The sequence below is a fragment of the Lissotriton helveticus genome, chromosome 7, assembly GCF_964261635.1.
Source record: "Lissotriton helveticus chromosome 7, aLisHel1.1, whole genome shotgun sequence".
In the NCBI taxonomy this organism is placed as follows: domain Eukaryota; kingdom Metazoa; phylum Chordata; class Amphibia; order Caudata; family Salamandridae; genus Lissotriton; species Lissotriton helveticus.
In genome coordinates this window covers 1,025,488,109-1,025,500,924 of record NC_136068.1, presented here as the reverse complement: position 1 = coordinate 1,025,500,924, position 12,816 = coordinate 1,025,488,109, and positions in this window count along the sequence as shown.

The window sequence follows — 12,816 nt, the reverse complement described above, 5'->3', positions numbered from 1 at the left end:
CCTTCGGGATAATTTACCGGTGGGGCAGTTCTTGCGTTATCAAAGGAACTGAAGTTCCCACTGAGAAGTTTGTCGAACAGGCAGCAGAATTGGCAGGCAAGCTTGAGAACCGGTCATACCCTAAGAAAATTGTGAATAAAGCTAGGAAAAGGGCATTAAACACACTCAGAGCGGCCTTTGCTCAAGAGAAACGTTAAGGAGAAAGAGGACTGCCTCCCGGTGGTTACAACATTCGACCCATTATCCACAAGGGTACGACAGATTATCAGGAAACATTGGCCTTTGCTGAGCACAAATGGTTTTGTTATGCCAGCCCCCAGGTTTGCTTTTAAAAGATCAAGAAACCTACGGGATCAATTGGTGCATACTCGCCCTAGGCAAGAGATTAAAACAACAGGACTTCCTGCAGGCCACCATACATGTGGGAGGTGTTCTGTGTGTGAGCTAACTGGGACAACTAAGAGTGTTCAATTGGTGAATGGGAAAATGTGGTACCTGAACAAGTTAACCAATTGTAATACCACAAATGTTATATACCGATTGACATGCCCGTGCTGGTTGCATTATATTGGATTGACAACCCGCAAGATGAAGATTAGAATCCAGGAACATCTGAGTACCATCAAGGCTGGCAAATTGACCACCCGCTTGGTGGGGCACTTTCGTGAACAGAAACATCATTATAAAGACATTAAGTGGGTTGTGTTAGAAAAGGTGTGGGGAGACACACTCAGCATTGAGAATAGACTGGCCAGAAAAGAGGCCTGTTGGATCTACCAGGAGCGGGAAGACCAACAGGGCTTGAATGATGTTATTGAGTGGAATAAGGTTACAGCATACATCTAGATGCAGGAACTAAGTGGCAAATAATACTGTGAGGATTATTAAATACTGCTTGTATATACACATATGAAGGCGGAGTCAACCTTTTGATATTATATGTTATATAAGGAGAATTGAGACTGTAGTGATAACTAGTAACCATCATACATTAGTCAGTTTGAAGTAAGGATAAATTTAAGTAGAGCACACTGATGAGAACCTATCAGTAGCTCCCTGGAGGGTGTTTCTGTGAGGTGCCTCCTCACCTTTCACACACTGTTTTGGTGGTGGATGGGAGAAATTGTGGGACGTGAGAAACACACACAACCCCTAGAGGAAATAGACATATAAAGATTTTAAAGAGGGATAGGAGCACCCTGAGTGTACTGCATTGTTTAGCTATTATCTGAAGTATTGTCACCAGTAAGAGGTGTGGAGGATGCTCATGATGTTTTATCCCTAGATATAAAGCAGGTTTTTGTGATGAAAGAAACTGGTAGCAAGCCAGGAAGAAATGAAGAAGTGGTATGACCAAAATGTCACTCTGGTCGAATTTCAACCTGGACAAAAAGTATGGGGCATGGCCCCAGTGGAACCTTGTGACTTGCAGGACAAGTGGACTGGGCCGTTTGAGGTGGTGGAGCACAAAAGTGATGTCACCTACTTGGTGGATTTGCAGGCTCCCAGGAACCCTTTGAGGGTCCTCCACGTGAACCGCCTCAAACCCCACTTCGAGAGGTCCGAAGTGAGCATGCTCTTGGCGAGAGATGACGGGGTGGAAGAGGAGAGTGAACCTCTCCCTGACCTCCTGCCTACCTAGGAAGGTGATGGGTCACTGGAAGGTGTGATCCTCTCCCCTACACTGACCGCAGAGCAGCAGAGCGACTGTCACCGGTTGTTGGGACAGTTTGCCCCACTGTTCTCCCTGACCCCCGGTGTAACTCACTGGTGTAACCATGACGTGGACATCGGTGACAGCCCACCTGTGAAGCACAAGATTTACGGGTTGGCTGACCGGGTTAAGGCCAGCATCAAAGAGGAGGTCTCTAAGATGTTGGCGTTAGGGGTGGTCGAGCCTTCTAGCAGTCCTTGGGCCAGCCCAGTGGTCTTGGTCCCAAAAGCTGCTGCACTCCAGAACTGCGGTTTTGTGTGGGCTACCGTTGGCTCAATGCAGTCACCAGGACTGACGCACACCCCATCCCCAGAGCTGATGAGCTCATCGATCGGTTGGGAGCTGCCAAGTTCCTCAGCGCGTTTGATTTAACGTCAGGATACTGGCAGATTGCCTTAACCGATGGGGCCAAGGAGAGGTCGGCATTCTCAACTCCCGAAGGACATTACCAGTTCAGGGTGATGCCCTTTGGGTTGAAGAATGCCCCTGCCATCTTTCAGAGGTTGGTCAACCAGGTGTTGGCTGGGCTGGAGGATTTCAGTGTGGCCTACCTTGATGACATTGTAGTGTTCAGTTCCAGCTGGGAAGAACACTTGCAACACCTCTGTGAAGTGTTGAAGGTGCTGCAGAGGGCAGGCCTCACGATGAAGGCCAGTAAGTGCCAGATCGGGCAGGGTTCGGTGGTGTACTTGGGACACCAGGTAGGAAGGGCCAGGCGGCGCCCCTACAACCCAAGATTGACACCATTCTAGCTTGGGAGCCGCTAAGACCCAGACAGAGGTGAGGGCCTTCACTGGGTACTACCGGAGATTTGTTAAGGGGTATGGCACCATTGTTGCCCCCTTAACAGAGCTGACTTCCAGGTAGCAGCCCAAGAAGGTGATCTGGACTGAGTCCTGCCAAAAGGCTTTTGATGCCCTGAAGGCTGCCATGTGCACGGCATCGTGCTCAAGGCACCCGAATTCTCCAAGGAATTTGTTGTGCAGACTGACGCTTCAGAGCATGGTGTGGGAACGGTGCCCTCACAGCTGAATGAAGAGGGCCTAAACCAGCCTGTTGTCTTCCTTAGCAGGAGACTACTCCCCAGGGAACAGAGGTGCAGTTCCATAGAAAGAGAAGCTTTCGCTGTGGTCTGGGCCCTGAAGAAGCTGAGGGCCTACCTGTTTGGGACTCACTTCCGGGTTCAGACAGACCACAGGCCCCTCAGATGGTTAATGCAAATGAGGGATGAGAATCCAAAACTGCTAAGGTGGACTTTGCGGTGGAACACCGTCCTGGCACAGAACACGCCAATGCAGATGGTCTGTCCAGGTTCTTCCGCCTTAGTAAAGAGAACTCCCAGGAGGTTGGGTAGTTCTCCCTACTTTCAGCTGGAGGGGCATGTGTTAGACTTGGCATTTTTTGGCGTGTTTCCCCTGAGTTTTTGCTTTCTGCCCGCCCGGTTTTGACTCTGTTTTTGCTGGCGTAGTGTTTGTGCGCACTTTTCTCACTGCTGAGCAGTGGTAAAGTGCAAGTGCTCCTGTGGTAAAGTGTGTTATGGATTGGTGTTTCCATGATTGGATATTTGATTTATTAGTTAGTCCTTAGTACAGTGCACTACGTGTGCCAGGGCCTGTAAATCAAATGCTACCAGTGGGTCTGCAGCACTGATTGTGCCACCCATGCGAGTAGCCCTAAAAAGGCAACTCAGACCTGCCATTGCAGAGTCTGCGCGCAACTGGTAACTGTTGTGTCAACTTGGCAAGTGCACCCACTTGCCAGGCCCTAAACCTTCCCTTTTCTACATGTTAGTCACCCCTAAGGTAGGTCCAAGGTACCCCTGTGGGCAGGGTGCAGTGTATGTGAAAGGTAGGACATGCCCTGGTGTGTGTAGCATGTCCTGATAGTGAATTACAGCCCAATTCGTTTTTCACTATTGCAAGGCTACCTGTTCCCCATAGGATAGAATGGGAAGTTTGTTTATAACATCTTATAAACATAACTGGCCCTGGCAACTAGGTAGGGAAGTAACATTTTGTATGCCTGAACTCAGAATCTAAAGATGCATCTTTTAGTGACGGTGATTTTTACATTCTGTGTTTGAAAATACCAATTTTAGAAAGTAGGTATTTTCTTGTTCAGCCATCCAGTGTGCCTCTTTTGGAATGTGGCTTGCCTGTCTGGGTTTTGGATGACAGAAGTGACTCTAGATAGTCTAGGTAGGGTGAGGAAAGGGCTGAATAGACCTGGGCTTCAATGGGGGAAGGGGGAGGAGATTTCCTTGCACCTCAAAGGGCCTGGTCTGCCTCTGACAATGCCGTCTCCACCTCCTGCCAGGAAATCACACCAGAGAAGGCAGAACTGGTTCTGGCTGGTCATAGACACTCTCTGCCTAAGAGATCAAAGGACTTTGAGTTATAAATATTGGGGCCCGGACCCCTGAACTTCAGAACTCTTTTGGATCAAGAAGACTGCCAAGAAGAAGAGCTGGAGAAGCTGTGAGGAGGGACTACCACTTTGCTGTGTGCTTTGCTGTGTTGGCCTGCAGTGGCTGTTTCAGTCTTGGGCAGTGAGAGGACTGGACTGAACTTTCTGCAATCTACTTCTCCAAGGTCTTGAGGTAGAGCTTGCCCCCTGTTCAAGAAGCCTCAGGAACAGCAAAGACTTCAAGCTCTTCTGCCCTAAGCACTGGGGACTGTGTGTTTTGTGCTGCAACAGAAGAGAAGCAACTCGACGACGTCTACAACGCCGCTGTCAACTCCCTGTCCTGAAGGCACCACAGAGGGCACCGCCGCAATGCGACCCTGGTCTCACTGACAACACCCGCTGATGCCGCCACCGAGCCGCTGCTCGCACTGCGAACTGTGGGCACCGCACTCTGCACTGCTTCGCTTCACGACTACGCCTTGGCACCGCAGAGGGCATCGCCGCCATGCTGCACCGCGACCCTGATCTCACTGACGATGCCTGTTGACGCCGCCACCGAGTTGTTGCTCACACTGCGACCTGTGGGCACCACACTCCGCCTCGCTTCACGACAACTCCCTGGTATCCTCAGCGACGCTGCTCCACGCCAAAGTTGACGCCGTTGCTTGCACCGTGGTTCGAGGGCACCGCTCGTAAAGTTACACGACGCATCGCCCTCATCCCGCACCACAGCCTTGGCCTCCCGACGCTGGCGCCATCGACTCTAGTTCATCAGCCGATGTCAAAGCTTCAGTAACGACGACGCAGCTGCCTGCATCGTGACCTGCCCGCATCGTGACGAGCACCACCTTCATCTCGCACCGCGACCCTGGTCTCACCGACTACGCCATCTGACTCCGCCACCGAGCCGCTGCTCACACCGTCACCGGAGGGTACTGCACGCCACATCGCTGCACTTCGCACCGCAGCACACGACGCCTGCCGACGCCAGCACTCCTGACTCCATCAGAGAGGAGATCGATCTGCAACACGTGTGACTTCGAGGGCCCACGACGACTCCTGCACCGACTTCTAGAACCGACGCCTGCGGACGCCGTGTTTTCGGAAGCTCAACGAGAGGTCATCGACGCCCTGCATTTCTAAAAGGTACTGTTTGCAGTTCTTTCAGACACTGTAGCTGGCCTGCAACGCCACGGTCAGCCAGAACGTTTTGGATTTGTTTGCTCACAGCGGACGGAGCTATCGACATCAAGGAACTATTTTTAAAGCATATTTTTATAACTGTCGATTTTTAAGTACTGTATTGTGGGTTTTCATCGTTTTTGGTCCTGTCTTAAAGTATATAAAAATCTTGGCTATTTTTCTAAACTGGTGTGGTGTCCTTTTGTAGTGCTTACACTGCATTTCTGTGGGTTATGTGCAAATGCTTTACACACTGCCTCTAAGATAAGCCTGACTGCTCGTGCCAAGCTACCAAGAGGGTGAGCAGGCGTTATTTTAGGAGTGTAACTCCCTTATCCTGACTAGGAAGAAGGGTCCCTATTTGGACAAAGGTGTAAGCCCTTGCCAACTAGAGAACCCCATTTCTAACACTAAGGTTGTGGTGTATAGGGAAAGAAGGATATAATCAGTACAGATGGAGTATCCTGAATCCATGCAAATAGTTAGAACTAAAGGCCCTCTGAGTGATGAGGAAAGACAAAGAGGTTGTGACTTGAAACTCTGTTTGTACTGCAGGTAGAAAGGTAATTTTTTGTGTGATTGTTCCTTGAAACCTAAAATAAAAAGAGGGGTTGGGAAAATAGAAGACCCGAGACCTGGTGATGCAAGAGTTTAGAGTCCTCCTTGTCATTTAGCCTCACACACCCTGACACAAATAACTTCAGTACGTCTGTATCGTCATTTCTTTGTGATGGATCAGGTGGCCTGGATGGGTGGCTCAGTAAGTTTTCAGTTATTGATTGATTCAGGACCAACAGGAAATTTTATGGATATGTCTTTTGCGGCTAAATACACTATACCAGTGATGCCTAAAGAGGTGGTTGATGAAGTAAAACAATTGATGGTAGTGACCTGAACTCTGGTCCTATCACTCATTTCACAGTAGTGATGTGGATAGACATACAATTTAATCATAGCGAAAGGATACGGTTTGATCTAATTCAAGCCCCGTAGATTCATGTTGATTTGGGAATTCCATGGTTGGAAACTCTTAACCCGGATATTGACTGGGAAAAATGCTCTTACCTTTTGTTCTATTTTTTTGTAAAAAAAAGTGTTGTTTTTATGAGGTAATTCTTACAAATGATGGAAAGATGGTGGTAGTTATGCTTGAAGAGTCAGTTGCCTGTATTCGGCCTTGTTATCAAGATTTCGCAGAGTTTTTTTATAAGAAAAAGGCCACTAGTCTTCCTCCACGCAGACCATATGACTGCCAAATTGATCTTCTCCCTGGGGCACACATTCCTTGCAGTAAGAGTTATGCTTTATAAGAGAAAGAGACTCCGTAGCTGAGAGAATACATTGATGAGATGCTACGCGTAGGTTTTATTAGGCCACCTACGTCACCTGCCTCATCTCCACTCTTCCTTGTGCCTAATGGGGAAGCGATTTGCAGGCATGCATCGATTATGGAGCCCTCAACAAGGTAATGGTCAAAAATCGTTATCCCTTGCCCTTAATCCCCACACTCCTGGATCAGGTTAAGAAGGCTAATGTTTTCGCAAAGATGGACTTGAGGGGCATGTACCACTTAGTGTGCATCAGAGAGGTGGGTGAGTGGAAGACAGTGTTTCTAAGTTTGGCTTCTACGAACATCTGGTGATGCCTTTTGGACTTTGCAACACCCTGCCGCCTTTCACTTTTCCAACATTGAAGTGCTCAGAGAGTTTCTGGGTGTTTGTGCTATGGCATATCTTGACGATATCTTGGTGTACTCACCCTCCATGTACGAGCATAAAAGATATGTAAGGACTATCCTACAACAATTAAGAGAAAATAACTTGTTTGAGAAATGTGAATTAAATGTTCATAAGTGTAGGAATGTAGGATCTGTTTTCATGGTTACCCCAACTTTTTGACTAGTCTGACTGAGATGCTGCTGATCAGGACCCCAGTCACTATGCTTCCTCCCTGAATTAACCATGGTAAGTACTATTGTTTCTCCACGATTGGCTACTGGTGTACCCTTGTAAGTCCCTAGTATATGGTACTAAGGTACCCAGGGCATAAGTACACCAGGGGTCTCCCATGGGCTACAGCATGCATTGTGCCACCCATGAGAGATCACTCAAGCTGTGACTACAGGCCTGCCATTGCAGTCTGTGTGAGTTGGTGCTAGCATCCCCCATGTCAGATATATGTTTTCTTATATCTGAGGTCACTGCCCTTAAAACCTATAAGTCACCCCTCTGGCAGGCCTTTCAGTCCTGAAGGCAGGGTGCTTGGTTATACGTGTGAGGGTGTCCCTGCATGAGCAGGACACACTTACAAACCTCGGAGTAGATTCTCCAGGCTTTGTAAGCGCGGTCAGCCATTTTAATTCATATTGTGGACATCAGTCATTACAAGATGTCTAACTATATAGTGGCTGCATCGAACCCGGTCATGTTTGGTATCAAACATGTTGGAATCATACCCCAACACCAATTCCACTTTTGAAAGTATGATCCCATGTACTGAGGGGCTCTCTTGGGGTACCCCCCTGTACTCCTGGTTACCGCCTTTCAGGGTCTGACAGAAAGTTAGTGCTGCTGCCGACCACAGACACAATTCTGCCCTCTTGCTGCTGAGCCAAGCTCAAGCAGGGTAAGGTAGAACAATAGGTTTCCTGTCGCAGGGAGTTGTGACCACCTCCCAGACAGGACTTTGTGTATTGGGATGGTGTGAGGGGTGCTTCCCAGCGCCGCCAGGCTTCTTTGAAGGGCACATTTGGTGCCCTGCTTCCATTCTCCAGTTGGAACCAGTTCTGGGAGCCCTTGGCTTCCACTCTGGCACAAAACTGGACAAAGGACATGGGAGAATTCCATCTTCTGGGAGAGACCCCTGAGTCCTTCCAACCCTTTCCCTAGTGTACTTAAGGGCTTACTTGTGGGTGGCTCTTCAGATTCATCGTGGGACAAAACTCAAGCCTGAAACAACGTAACTCTTAGACCATCTGGACACTTGGACTTTACAAGACTTCACCTGGAACCGAGACTGCATCAAGGAAGACTCCTGCTGCTCCTGGTCTCGCTGTTCTGCAAGTATTCTTTGTTGTCTGTGCTTCTTCCAGGATCTTTAACAGAGCTGTGGGCATCAAGGACACCCAAAGTCATCTCCCTTGGAGTGAAGGCGTCACTCCCCTGCATCTGCAGGCACTGCAACAAAGCTAACCGGCTTGCTGCTCCTGACATCCCATGGACTTTGAAAGGCTCAGCAACACAGGTGGTGGTCCTTCAACTTCCTTTAGGTCTTACCTGTCTTTGCTGCAATTGTTCGGCCACTATCCCTCGTCCGAACTGCTGGGAGCAAACCCCTGTGAACCGCGTTGACTTGATGTTGGTAAGGCTTGTTGGCTCTGCACTCTAGAGATCTTCGGGCTACAAGAAGCTCCAACCTCTAGCATCTCTTCCTGCCAAGCGCAGCATATTTACTGCATCCTCTGCACCATGGGCCTTGCTTCTTGTGAGCTGCTTGAGGTCCTCTAGCAACTCCTGTGCCTTCGGTCAGTGGGTCCTCTTGAGGATCTTCTCCTGTTTCAGTGGGCTCCCCTGCTTGCTTGGGGCCTACTATGACTCTACCCCTTGTGGTGAGTCCCTTTGACCTTGCTGGTCCCAACGTTGCTCCTTCTTCGCTTTCCACACCGTTAGCAGCTGCCAAGGCTTGTTGGTGCTCCTGACGGACACAGGCCCCTGGTTCTCGGCTTCCGATGTGGGCCAGCTAGTGCATGGCTCCTGGTCTTCCTCAGCATTGCCTGGTCCTCACAGCTGCAGCAACAAGGTCACTGCCATCAGTCCTGAATCATCCGTCATCTGTGGACATTGCTCTTCCATGCCACCTGGTCACCTTCGAGTGGCATAGACACTGTCCCCTCTGCTTAAAGGTTCTTCACTTCCAGAATCCACCCTTGGATTCCACCAGACTCTTGCACAGTCTTCTCTAGCTGCATCTGTATTGAAGTCCTCCATTGTGGTCTACAGTGGTTCCCGACGTCACTTTGCACCTATGCACCTGACTTCCCTGATGTAGGCATCCTGGATCGTAGAGTTTCCAGGGGTGGGGTGACTCTCCAACCTTCTGTCTTCCATGGTGTTTCTTCAGGGTTTACTGGGAAGGGTCCTTTTTCTTCATAACTGCAACCACAACTTCCCCGTTCACCTCTACTGGACACACGACTGTGTTTTCACTCTGCACACAGCCTCTGTTGGGTTCCTGGGTACTTACCTTGGATGGTTCCTGGTGTCACCGGCTCCTCTGAGTCTCCTGGTCAAAGTCCCGACTTCGGTTGCAGTTCGCATGCCCCTTTTTTAGTATACGATTTGGTCTCCCCGTGGAGACCACTGTATTTTGTGCCTACTTACCTAATGCAATTGAAGTATTAATGTATATTTGTGTTTATATCTTTGGGTAGGAGATATACCAATGTGTTAGTGAGTGTTCAGTAATAAATAGACATCTTTTTTATAGATACACGGTGTGGTTCTTTTTTATTTAGCCTACACTACAGGATTAGACCTGATAAAACAAGCTGCTTAACACTCCTTCAAGATAAGCCTAAAGGCTGCTCTCCACAGCTACCACTTAAAGAGCTCTCTAGGGTTGTCTAAAACCAATAAAATAACTATAAGCATTGTCTGGATCAGTGCAAGGTGCTTCACTTAAATAAGTGTGCCTATATACCAAGCCAGCCTCCTACAATAGGTTTCCTTTTTGGGATACATTTTGTCTGCAGGGGGTTTAGTATGGATCCCCAGAAGGTCTCAGCCATCCTACGATGGAAGGCCCCCAAATCAGTGAAGGAAGTACAAAGCGTTTTGGGAATTGCCAATTTTTATAGGTGTTTTATAAACAATTTCTCTACCTAGGTGGCCCCTACTACTAAGTTATCGAAGAAATGCTTTTTTTCCACTGGTATGAGGTAGCACAACAGGCTTTTCAGAAACTGAAAGAGGCTTATATAAGTCCACCTATTTTACAACACCCAGATACTACCCAAACTTTCATTGTATGAGAAGAATGCCTTACAGGTGGCAATAGGTGGGGTATTATCACAGAAAAATACTGAGACAGGATTGCTCCATCCATTATCCTATTATTCACACAAGCCCCTTCGTATTTGCCGGATCTCCTGACCCCCTATGTCCCCACACATCAGCTGAGGTCAGGTGGCTTGGTGTGCGTACCTGCTATCAAAAAAGCCAGGATGGGAGGTCGGTACTTCCGCCTATTGGCGGCCAAGCAATGGAATGCTCTCCCGGTGGAGCTCCGGATGGAGGCCCAGGAGAGATGGTTCAGGAAAAAAATAAAAACGTTTCTCTTTTCCCAAGTATAGTAGGGTGAGGGTAGTGGGCATCTGAATCCTGGCTAACTCTACCGCAGTGCGGGGACACACTGGCATAAGTGTAACCATTGCGCTTTATAAGTAGACCTATTATTATTATTATTATTAAACCTGGCCATAAAAAAGGCTTTTGAACAATGAAGACATTACCTGTTAGGCTCTTTACATACTGTCACAGTGATTACTGATCATAGAAATCGGAAATACCTTTAGTTCCATGGCCCTGTCTATGCAGCAATTGTAGTGGACCCAGTTTTAATATAATATCTGTGAGCAATGATGGTCAGGAGGGACCATCTCACAGGGAAAGCCAGGACGGGTTCCCCAGCGGTGTACAGCGCCAGGACGCCCCGAGATGGGGTAACAGTGCACTTTACAAGTATACATACATTTACATTTATAATACGCGGATGCATCCTGTATTGCATGTGTCATTATTAAAGCCAGATATGTCAGGAACTATGGTACTACCGAAACCTCCAGCCACTATGGTCAATGGTGCTCCCAAATTCGAAGTGGGTGCAATTTTGGTTTCCAAAAGAATTTGACGCAGACTTTATTACTTGATTCACAGGAAATGATATGGACTGAAGGGTATGACATGGGAACCTGCTGGGCATGTTCACGCTGTTTGATTGCTTTGTCTTTTTCATTGCTGACATCCTAACAAGCCTAAGCTTGCAGGGAATACTATTTGGGGGGTGTACTGTCGGACTTGCCCGATTGCATGCCCAGAATAATGCGGTGCCCTTATAGGGAGGAGTGCGAAGCCTTAAAATCTACACGCTGCCTGGCAGGAAGTCACTTGTCATCAGAGTGACTTTCTGTGTATTTTTGGTAAAACGTACCTGTTCTGGCGTTCTGGTCGGAGTCTCTTCCTTGATATACCATGTGCTGTGTTCCGGCCAGCCTTTTTAGGTCTCGCCTTGCGACGCATCGCGAAGCGATGTCGCAGCGAAACCTATAGCTGTCCGTTTTGCTTACAACGAGGCAAGAGGAGACAAGAGATGGGCATACGCAGCCTGCCGTAATCGGATCAGGTCGCGCGCACGTTCACCATCTCCTGTCTCCCTTGAAAGCCTCCAACACACACAGGCACACCTCCCCCTGCTTTCGCACACACACGTGCACACACACAGACACAGAGAGACACACACACACGAGCACACCTACACGCACGCACACACATACATGAGCGCACACATACAGAGACACACACCATACCTCCCCCCCACCGCCGCCACCCCCACACACACACGAGCGCACACATACAGAGACACCCCCCTGCCGCCGTCCCCACCACACACACGAGCGCACACACGCACACATACAGACACCCCCCCGCCGCCGCCCCCACACACACACGAGCGCACACACGCACACAGAGACACCCCCCGCCGACGCTCCGCCCCACCACACACACGAGTGCACACATGCACACATACAGAAAGACACCCCCCGCCACCGCCCACACACACACACACGAGCGCCCCCACATGCACACATACAGAGACACCCCCCCGCCGCCGCCCCCTCCGCACACACACGAGCGGACACACGTACACATACAGAGACACCCCCCGTACAACTAACTCCACTCACCCCACCGGCGCCACTCCGGACACTGCAGCCTCCGCGGGGCTCTCCCTCGGGCATGGGGGCCCCGCGTCACCACTGCTCCTCTCTGGGTCAGCCACTCCATGGGCGCGGGCTTCAGAAGACGGAAGTCCCGCCCCACAACAGGTTTCGGTTTCGCTCACGTATTTATTCATTTCATTTGGCAATTCTAGCTAAGGTTACTACTGGTGCCATTTAGAGTAGGATTTTTTGGACTACATAAAAAGGCAGAAAAATGCAATTGTTAAAAATAAATAGTGACCTTAGGCAACAGACATCATTAGAATGCACTATATTGTTGTAATGTAACTGGTACCTATTGGAGTGATTGTGCAAAAGCCCTACATGCTACACCCAGGCATGTCAGAAATGAGAGCCTCAGAGACTGGAATGGTTGCCAAGAGTCCTTGCAGGACAGGCGCCGCCGTTCATAGTTTCGATGCTGATACTAAGGAGGGGGTGGGGTTCACCTGGATAATTGTATCGCGCAGTATTTAGAAAGCTTCTGAGCGGCTCTTTGGTGCTCAGTAAGACGCGT